Below are 10,977 nucleotides of genomic sequence, written 5' to 3' on the forward strand. Positions count from 1 at the left end.
TATATATATATATATATATCAAATTCTAAATAAAGTTGATTTTTCATTGTAGAATATTTTTGATTTTATGAATAAAAATAAAATAAACATTTTTGTTAGATAAAGAAGTATAGAAATTTTGATGCGTCACAAATATGTGTATGTATACAAGACATATTAGATATCATTTAGAACTTTTGGTATGAACTGCATATTTTTCTTTAAAATAACAGTTTTAAATAATTATAAATTAGTAACTAATATCGTCAATTTTTTTTTAAAAATAAATAATATCTTAAGGTCAGATATCATAACATTTTATAGCTAGTTGGAATTCACTAGAGGGTAGTGGAGTATTTGGAACATGTTAACGACGTACAATGCGATATGAGGCTTCGTGGAAGTGGCAAGGGGATTTAAAATATTCAAAATAAAATATATCAAGACCTAAACAAGAGCCATTCATCGAATGGATAAAAACATAATATTCCCTCCGTCCATTTTTACTTGTCTACTATATTATTTTGAGATGTCCAACAATACCTATTCAGTTTATAAAATCAATTAATAATTTACTATGATGTGTCCATTTTGCCCTTGCTATTAAATATTATTCATTTTTCAATGTTTAGATGACTTGTATTTAATAAGGATGATTTGATGAAATTACCTCTATCATTTACTACTTCTTAATCCCTAAGGGTGTGCATCGGTCGGTTCGGTTCGATTTTATGTATTATCACTTCGGTTTATCGATTTTCAATTTTTAAATATGCTAAATCAATAACCAACTTAATAAAATATTTTTTTATTGATTTTTGATTTATCGGTTTTTGATCCTTAACGGTTCGGTTTTCAATTTAACCAATAAGAAAATGCCCAAATAATTATATGACTTCTCCAACAATTTAGTGTGGCAAGACAATAATGTAACTTTATAGAATGCTCATAAAATAGAAACAATAGTAACTAACATGAAAAGAACTATACTAGTGCAACACAAATAAAAGAACTACGACAATAACGTGAATTGAAGGCTAAAGGGCAAAAATGATAACCAATAAAGTACTGATATTAATATTTAGTTTATGTAGGGGGTAAATCAGTAAATTAATACTGTCTTATTGAGTTATCAATTTACCCAATAATTCAATACTAAAAAATCAATATATCAAACAAATAACTCGATAATTTTTTTTAAATCATTAAAAATCTGTTAACCCAATAACCTAATAATAACAACCCGATAGCATTTTTTCGGTTCGATTCATTAGTCAGTTCGATTTTTGCACATCCTTATTAATTCCAATGCTAAGTTAATAGTAGACAACTATTATTAAATAGAGGGAGCAATTCTAGTGATTCAGTCCTATGGTTGTGTGGCGCACAACAACTAGAAAAAAAATCCAAGTTAACTTTGTTCTATGGTTTGCATCGCACAATATTTGGGAGAATTTCCAGGTTTTTTGATGTGCTATCAATATAATGCATAGCGTGTCTGAAAAAAATAAAAGTACACAATGGAATAATATATGCACAAGTAAAAGATCCAACAAATTAAATATAGAAGAAATTTATTAAGCTAGAGAGAAAAAATATGAGACTTAATAACTCAAAAATTCTTGTATCTCACTATATGAAAATATGTAATAAGGCACCTTTATTTATAATCAAAAAAATTAAATTACACTAAAATTATAAAACTTATTTTTATATGCGTCACGATCCGAATTCGGGCCATGATGACACCTACTGTAACTCCCAAATAGGCAAGTCAAACCCAACTAATGCGAAAGTCAAGCCTCAATTTTAAAAAATAATTAATAACATAAGAATGCGGATGTAAGACAAAAATCGGGCCAAGGTATAGATATATAAATACGATATAAAAAGACCCAAAAGTGAACAAAAATAACGGATTGACGCTAGACCAAATCTTGGACCTAGTGCCACCTATATAGGAGCTACTAAGTACAAAAGCTGGCAATATATGAATATACAACGCATAACTGACTGTTCAAAATACAAAATACAAGTCAAAGAAAAAGAGGGAATGTAGCAAGTCTCTGAACGTCGGGAGCTCACCACAATCCGTATCTGGCACAACTACGGATGATCGGGCCTATGCTGGGAGTGACTCGAACTGGGAGCTGCATCAAAAAAATGCAGAAGTGCAATATGAGTACCAAAACACGGGATACTCAGTAGGCATCATAGGTTGACCGATCTCAGAAAGAATAAATATATAATAAGTAGCATGATGATACTAATAATAATAGGGCAGAAGCATAAAACTATGATCTCGGAAAATGGGGTACGAGAAGATCATTCAATAATCGAGTAAATCCAACAAGTCATGTAATCACATCAATAATTTCAACTTGTAAAATACTGGAAGAATGCACAATTTAAATTTGTAGTTATGGCTAAACATCCCCCAAAAGTATCATGAAGCGCTCGGAATAACTCTCGAGCCCATCAATAAAAGGGCCACCCAAAATCATACCTCGTGCTCATCAACATCGAAATAATAACTCGGAATATGTATCAATGGGCCATCATAAATTCACACCTCGAGCTTATCAAATGAAATAAAGTGTAGCCTAAAGTCAATAAAAGGGCTGCCCGGAATCATACCTCGAGTTCATCAACCATGAATTACCATAAATAAGATATCACTGCATTTTCCTAAATTCCTCATATTTTTTCATCCATCGAAAGTCTTAATCTCATCTTTTATTCTTTATTTTAAAAAGATTTCTTTTAACACCGGCGAGGTAAATGTAACATCCCCTAAAAACGTTGTATACGATGTTTCAATTCTCGCCTAAAAATGATACAACCTCTGTATTTTGGGCATAACTTTCCATAGGATTGTCCACATTAGGTGATTCAAATTTCTGAGTATCCAAAAGATCAGTACCTAAAATTTTTGTGAAGACTATATTTTAAGTTTCGGAGGTTAAGTAGGTCAAATAAATTAATTGTTGTAAGATAGAATGTTGTGACGGAATGAAGTATTTATAGAAGAAAGATCATATCTCACTGTAGTGTTATCCAAATTGGTTTATTCTTGAACGATATGAAACTAGACATCCTTATCTACAATTCTTATGAGACACCAAATCCTAATAAGGAATTTATCATATTCAAACGTAGCTCCGAAAAAGAGTATTCTGTTAAAAAGAACTCATCTCACCTACCATGGAAAGATCTAGATACATTTGACATCACTCATGACATCAATTGTCCTCCATTTAACATCACCCATGACATCAAAATTTTCCATTAAATTTTCAGATTTTTTCTTTATAATTATTTTATATATTGTTAGATCCCTCTTCTACACCTATAAATACCCACCTTATTTCCTCATTTTATTCATCAAGCTTTCTCAAGCAACTCTTCTCTCTATACACTTCTTTACTCATTTTCAAATATAGTTTTAGTTCTTAGTAGTAAAAAAAATATTATTTCGGTGATTCATATACTCCGGGTAGTACACAAAACATTCTGGCGAGGAGAAAAGTTAGGACTCAAGAGTGTTCATTAAGTCTTCCGGTTCTGACTAAAGCTTCGGATTCCAGGTATGTAAGACTTCAATGAGAGTATTCCTTCCACTATCATGTCTAAATTATTTTAATTATATGATAAATTATGTTTATTTTCTTTAAGCTTTACTCTAAGTTATGTGGTGTTTATCCATGGGTTCTTCCACCCATGTAGTCCAAAAACTCTTTCAATTAAGTCTCTTGATTTCAAGTAATATTTTCTTATGGATAATTCTTATTTTTACTTAATATCATGAATCATGGTTAAACTAATTATTATTGGTCTATTTTAATGCAACATAATTTCATATGTATGAATTGATGTTTTACAAGTAATTTCTCTATTTATCTCTTTAAAGGTTCTTGAAATTCATGGTGGGTTGTTTAAAGCATGATTTCTAATTAATGGATTTTAAAGTATTTATGTATATTTATTTACATACATGTTTGCAAGTTGAAGTGATTTGAACCCACTTAGTTTTACTATATTTTCAATAAAGTTTGACTTGAAAGCTTTGACTCCAAATAAATGTTTATGAAAGCAATATCTATGATCAAAAGGGAGTCTTATGTAATGAAAGAATGATGAAATGATATGAATGATGGATTCTTTATGCAATAAGGATAATTCTTGCATATTTGAATTACCAAATGTTTTAATGAGCTATTCTACCGAATATGATGTTTGAATTCTCAAGTTATATGCTATGAATATTTTGTAGTATTAAACTATTCTGTGGGATTGACTTAGCACCGAATGATACATTGAGTTGGGATTCGGTAAGGTAATTCTAGTAGCAACCCCTTGTCTCATTAACTATGTGCCAACATAGGAGCCCTTGTAGGCTTAGGCTAATGGATCCATAAATAGCCCTTAAAGTTAAAGTTAAAGAAATGAATGAATTTGACAGAGTTCTACTTGGCAAGTAGTCTCCCCGGCCAACGTAGGGGGTTATGTTGGATTCCATATAATAGCTCGCATAGTCTTAAATATCGGTTATGGTTATTTTCCCACAAAATGAATATTTTAAAGGATATCTATATGATTTATTATGCATGCATTACATTATGTTGCATATTACATAAATGTTATAATGTTTCCTCAATGTTCATGCATCCTTACATACTTAGTACATTCAAAGTACTAACGCATACTCTTTTTCCTACATGATATCACCATGTAGGGACCAGTGCTCCTCCTCGTTCTCCTCCATGTTGATATTTCGTTGAAGACTAATTTTAGTGAGTTCCCATGTTCCGGGAATAATACTCCTTTATCTTTCTAGCTTATGATATGTTGAGATATTTTACTATGTCATTTCTTCTATTATGATTGAGGGTGAGCTAGGGACTTGTCTTAGCCCCGTTAAATCTAATAGTTAGAGGTATTGTTGGACATATGTAAGTTGAAGATTTACTATTATGATTTCCACTTTTTATTTATCATCATTACCTATGAAAGGCTAAAAGAATGCTAAGAGGCTTGTTTGAGGTACTTTTTGATTCCTTATTCGCCATGTCACATCTAGGCCCTAGGCTTGGGTCGTGACAGTAAATGAGACAAATAGTATGTCAAAAATCATATATCACTCAAGCAGGATAAAATTCTGTCAAAGACATCATATCACTAACCTGAGACTCCGGTGTACCGAAAGCACAACCTTGGGCCTACTATTTCAATATCATAAGCATAAGCCAAAAACATAAAGAGTGGCCAACCAAAACCAAAAAAGTCAAACAAGCGGCATCCTAAGTTCAAATAACCTAGGAGAAAGTTCTAAGGGTTCTCAATGATGTAAACAAGTCAAGCTATCACCTAGACTAAGGCTCCAACAGCTAAAACCCAAACTAGTTACTAACGATGATCATCGGCTCCAAAATACTCAATAGGATATCAGCACCTAAATCACTAACCTAATCACACTTTACCACCAAAAATATATTAATTTTAATCAAGCCAAGTCTAACACGAGGAAGCCATAACCTACCTTAAGGCCGAAATTGCACACGAATTATTAAACTGGAGCTTTTCCCTTTCGGGCCGCCTTCAAACGATGCCACTGTATCAAATTATCGAAGAACACATGAAAATAAAGCCAACGATACCAATATTAATTAAAATAAAATTAAAATCAGGTCAAAATTCGACATTGGGACTCACACACGAAATTTAAAATCCAGCTCAGTCAAACGTTCCAAATAGCTCACGGAACTTGTATCCAAAAATGGGCACATTCGGAGCACCGAAAGAGCTCAACCCCCCCCCCCCCAAACATATTCAAGCCATAGAATAGTAAAAAATGCAAGGAAACAACAAAATTATGCGAAACTTATGAGGTTTTTAGGATAATAAAGGGTCTCAAAATGTCCCCACAAGAATTTCTAACACATTGCAATAAGAATTATTGAAAAAAACCAAGATTTTCTCTCAAAATCTCAATTTTTTAAAGTCCCAAAATGGGAATTAGAATGCTGGAACGGACTTTTTAATTCACTGAAGCCAGTGAATTTTCTCTTCGCGATCACGGGACCCAGGTCCGTGATCACGAGCCCTAATAAAAATGACTTTTGAAATCGCAACACTTATCTCCACGATCACGATGACCAAGGTGTCACTCCTTCGCGATCGTGACCCCTGAATTGCAAATGCAAAGAATAAAATTCCTTGCACCAGCAGTTCAGTTGGTGCTGAACTTTGGAGAATTAAAATTTTCTCCGATGGGGTCCGAAATTTATTCGGAACCCTATGAACGCAAACCAACAATGCTACCCAATAAAAATGACATTATGGACTTAACAAAATAGACGGATGTTCCAATGGAGGTCGTTTAGTTGAAATGTTGACCAAAGTTAACACTTTCAAAAGAAAGCATTCAAATCGCACAAGCGGTCTAAAACTCATTTCAAGCACCTCAAAAACCAAATCAAAGGTCGTTTTGGACCAAATTCGATATTTCAGAGCAAAACGTGTTGACAAAACTTTCATCCGAGCGCATTTACTCAAAATATTGACCGAATTCAAACTTGGCCAAAATTTTGAAGTTAAAACAACAAATCATAAAACTCAAAACAAAGACTCCAAAACCCAAACCAACCTTTCTCCTAGACCAAAATGAACATTCAAGAGCTGATGAAACTGTCTGAATTCTCACATGGCGCCCGAATCTTTGGACGTTGACTAAAGTCAACTCTTTCAAGCCTTAGCCTCAAAAATTGCCAAACCACCTCAAAACTCAACTGGAAACCTTGGGGAGCATGACACCTACCCCAACATCATATAAGGGCTATAAAAAAGCTATGAATAGGAGTAAAATAGTAAAAACTCACAAAATCACGAAAATGACCTTGGAGGTCATTATAATATGAACTAGGAAAAATAAATTCTAACTAGAAATGAATTAAATAAAGGGAAAAGGCTCAAATATGTCATTGAACTTTGAGAAAAGGCTCATTTATGCCATACGTTAAAAGTTTGGCTCAACTATGCCATTGCTGTTTGAGAAAAGGCTCATCTATGCCATTATTTTTTAACTACGGTTTTGCAAAACCACCTTAATAACTTTTAACACTTTTCTATTTTACTTTTTAATCAAATATACTATTTTTGCTTTTTTTTCTTCAAGAACACCAAGAACACACGAAAAATACCAAAAACTCCAAATTTTCAACAAAATCACCTCAAATTTCAATAGTAGCATCCCTCCAAGCTAGATATCAAAATTAAATATCTTTTGAGCTTGAATTCAATCTAACCTAACAAGACACACTTAAAATTTCTTCAAAGTTTTAAAACTTTAACTTCTTTTAATGGTGAAATTGTTTCCACAACTCCAAATTACTTGAAACTTTAAACATAGACTAAAAAATTGCTATGTTAAAGTTTATTATGTCTACATTCAAAATTTTAAGTGATTTGAAGTTGTGAAGAAAATTCTACCATTAAAGAAGGTTAAAGTTTTGAAACTTTGAAGCATTTTTAAGTGTGTCTTATTGGGTTAGGTTGAATTTGAGCTCAAAAGATATTTGATTTTGATATCTAGCTCGGAGGGATGTTTGAGGTGATTTCGTGAAAAATTAAAAAAGTTAAAAATTTGGAGTTTTTGGTGTTCTTCATGTGTTCTTGGTGTTCTTGAAGAAGAAGAAGCAAAAATAGTATATTTGATTTAGAACTCCAATAGAAAAGTGTTAAAAGTTGTTAAGGTCGTTTTGCAAAACCGGAGTTAAAATAATGGCATAGATGAGCCTTTTCTAAAACAACAATGGCATAGATGAGCCAAACATTTAACGGATTGCATAAATGAGCCCTTTGTTAAAGTTCGATGACATATTTTAGCCTTTTCCCTTAAATAAATACCAAATAAAAAAATCTTAAACAACTGTTTATTTCCTACATAGCCTCCCTTAAACCAAGATCTTCAAACATGACCATGCCTAGTATCTTCTTCAACGTTATAAACAACTTCAATCTCATGGATTTGTGAAAATCTTAGCAACTTGTTTTTCAATCTTGTAATATTCAACAATTATTTCTTTATCTTGAACCAAATCATGAATGAAGTGTCATTTGATGTCAACGTGTTCTCTACTGCCATAAAAAATTGGATCCTTTGTTAACTCAATTGCAAACTTGCTATCACACGATATTTTTGTAGGACTATCTTGCTTGTGTTGAAGAAATTCAAGCATCCTTCTCATTTATAATGCTTGTCTAGCACAACTTGTTGCAGCCATGTATTCTACTTCAGCAATTGATAAAGAAACAATTTGTTGCTTCTTTGAAGACCAAAAAAATAGACAGATCCTAAGTAAAATGCATAGCCAAAAGTACTTTTTCTTTCCATCATATCAAATCGCTATCAGTGAATCATACAAGACTACTATCGTAAGTCTTTGAATAAAATATGCCATCAGAGTGTGTACCTTAAATATATCTCAAAATTCTCTTGATTGCTTGCAAGTGAGATTGACGCGAAAATTTCATAAATCTACTAACTAATCCAATTTCATAAGTAATATCAGGCCTTGTAATAAATCAAGTATCTTAGACTCCCTACTAATTTTCTAAATATATAGCGTCAACAAAATCGTGTGTGTTATCTTTAGTCAACTTCAATATCGATTCAATAGAATCCAAAGTCAATTGACTTTCTTCATATTAAACATTTTTGAAATATCATCATCATATTATTTTTCCTTTTTTTTTTATATTCTTGAATAATTATTCTTTCCTTAAAATCATCTACTTCTCTAATTAGAATGTACTTGATTTTGCGTGTCCATTCGTCTATAATTTTTCCTTCTATATGTGATAGAATAGAATCATCAACAAATTAGTTTTCATAATATTCAAAGCGTAGAATTTTGAATAATGACTTTAAAATGATTGTACCTTCAATATCCACAATCACGCACTACAACTGCAGATCTAGAGCTTCAATTGTTTCTGCTTCAATTTTGGGTAGATCATCAAAAACTTGCTCTTTGTGAACACTTTTGCTTCTTTTAATACTAGCTTCATCTTTCAATGCTTCAAACAATTTTCTCATGAGATAATAGTGGATAGGCTTTTCTTCAATAGTTTTACGTGTAGACCAATCATGTATATTACATATCTCATGGCTTAAATTATTAGCCTTTATCAAAATAGCATTAGTTTCAACCAAATTATCCTGTTTAGTCAATCTACATATTATTGGTGATTAGCCATTATTGAAATCCTCTTTACAATCAAAGACATCTATAACACAATAAAAATTACCTCTAACTTCACTTCTTTTCTTTACTATTTCTAAATTCTGGTCCTCTTCATATATTTCTGTCAGATTCAATGATTTTTCTTCTTCGTTTGATTGATCATCCTTCCATTGGTCTTCGTTATTCATTTCTATCAAATTTGATCACTATTTTTTTTCTTTTTATTGATCATTCTTTTTGCAATACTTCCTCCATTATCACATCTATTTGTTGATCAAGATACATTTCATATATCACCAATTTATTTTCTAGATCACCACATCTGAAGGTAGTCAAATTTCGAGTAAACTCACCATTTGTCTTCTTGATATGAAACTCTGAACTTAGAGAATTTTATATTTTTTTAATAACTTTAACTTCTTCTAATACTTCTCCATTGATCCTTAAGCCATCCACAAGTTCTTTAATTCTTATAAAAAATAATCTTTGATTGATTCTATTGGTTTCATCTGAGCCAACTCAAATTGTCTTGAAAGCTCTTAAAGTTTTCTCTCCCCACATATATAGAATTTCAATATGATTTCTCTAATATGTTCAAGTCTCCTTTGTTAATCTTACATGCAAATTATCTTTATATATATGCAATTCGACCTTGCTGTCAAGGTAAAAACGTGTCTTATAATTCAGTTGTCTATTTTCCTTCAATTGTGTAGGTACTTCACCAGTCAATATTGTGCCTTCAAGAGCTTCCACGAATCCATTATTAATAATGTACCATAGTCCAAAAACATTGAAAAAATTCTTCATCTTTTGATACCAACTCTCAAAATTATGTTTGCCATCAAACACAAAAATGAGACGATTGGGTAAATATGGAATATTCATATTTTTTTTATATGTGTTGGATCTCACAAGAGACTTTAATATGATCTCACACAAGCTCTGATATCAATTTGAATGAAATAATAGTACACAAGTGTTACACCTCACCCTTTTAAACTCAAAATGTTTCATAAGTTCCTTGGACATTACCATATGAACCGGATATGCTACGACACTATCAAACGGCTCTATGGAAGGGAGAATGTGATACCCCATACAAGAGAAGGTTGGAGATGAAATCATAGGAGTCCGGAAGGAATTGGAGGCCAAGTAATGAGTCGTAGGACTCGATTTACCTATGTAAGCTACTAAGTTAAAAGTCATATGCACTTGAGCTACTTAAGCATATATCAAACTTACGTAGCACGGATTACATAGGTACATAAAATAAGACGAGGTTACGAGCCCGCGAGGAAGGGAAAAAAAAGACGACACGTGGTAGCCAATGAAGAAGCGACACGTGGCAGCACCTCAAGCAGGCAGGTGACCCACCTGCTTGGGGTCAAGTAGGTGACCCACCTGCTTGGGGGAGGTGGACCCCACTGCCACGTGGCAGCACCCCATTGGTCGTGTGTTGAGGTGGCCCAATAAGGGCTTGACACGTGTCACCCTTAGGGGATGACACATGTCACCCTATATATATATATGTGTATATGACTCCTTAGTTGTTCATTATCCAAAAAATAGCAGCAGCCTTGGAGAACAAAACGTGAAAGAGGGAAATAGAGAGGCAGCAACATTTTTTGAAGAATTAAAGGTGAGTTTTCCAATTTTCTTCCGTGAATTAATTATATAAGGTGTACCTTGAGTACGTGGATAAGTATATATGTATTTTAAGACCTTCATGGAAGTAAAACTCCAGCTTTGCAAT

This window comes from Solanum dulcamara, chromosome 2, assembly GCF_947179165.1.
Source record: "Solanum dulcamara chromosome 2, daSolDulc1.2, whole genome shotgun sequence".
NCBI classification, from domain to species: Eukaryota; Viridiplantae; Streptophyta; class Magnoliopsida; order Solanales; family Solanaceae; genus Solanum; species Solanum dulcamara.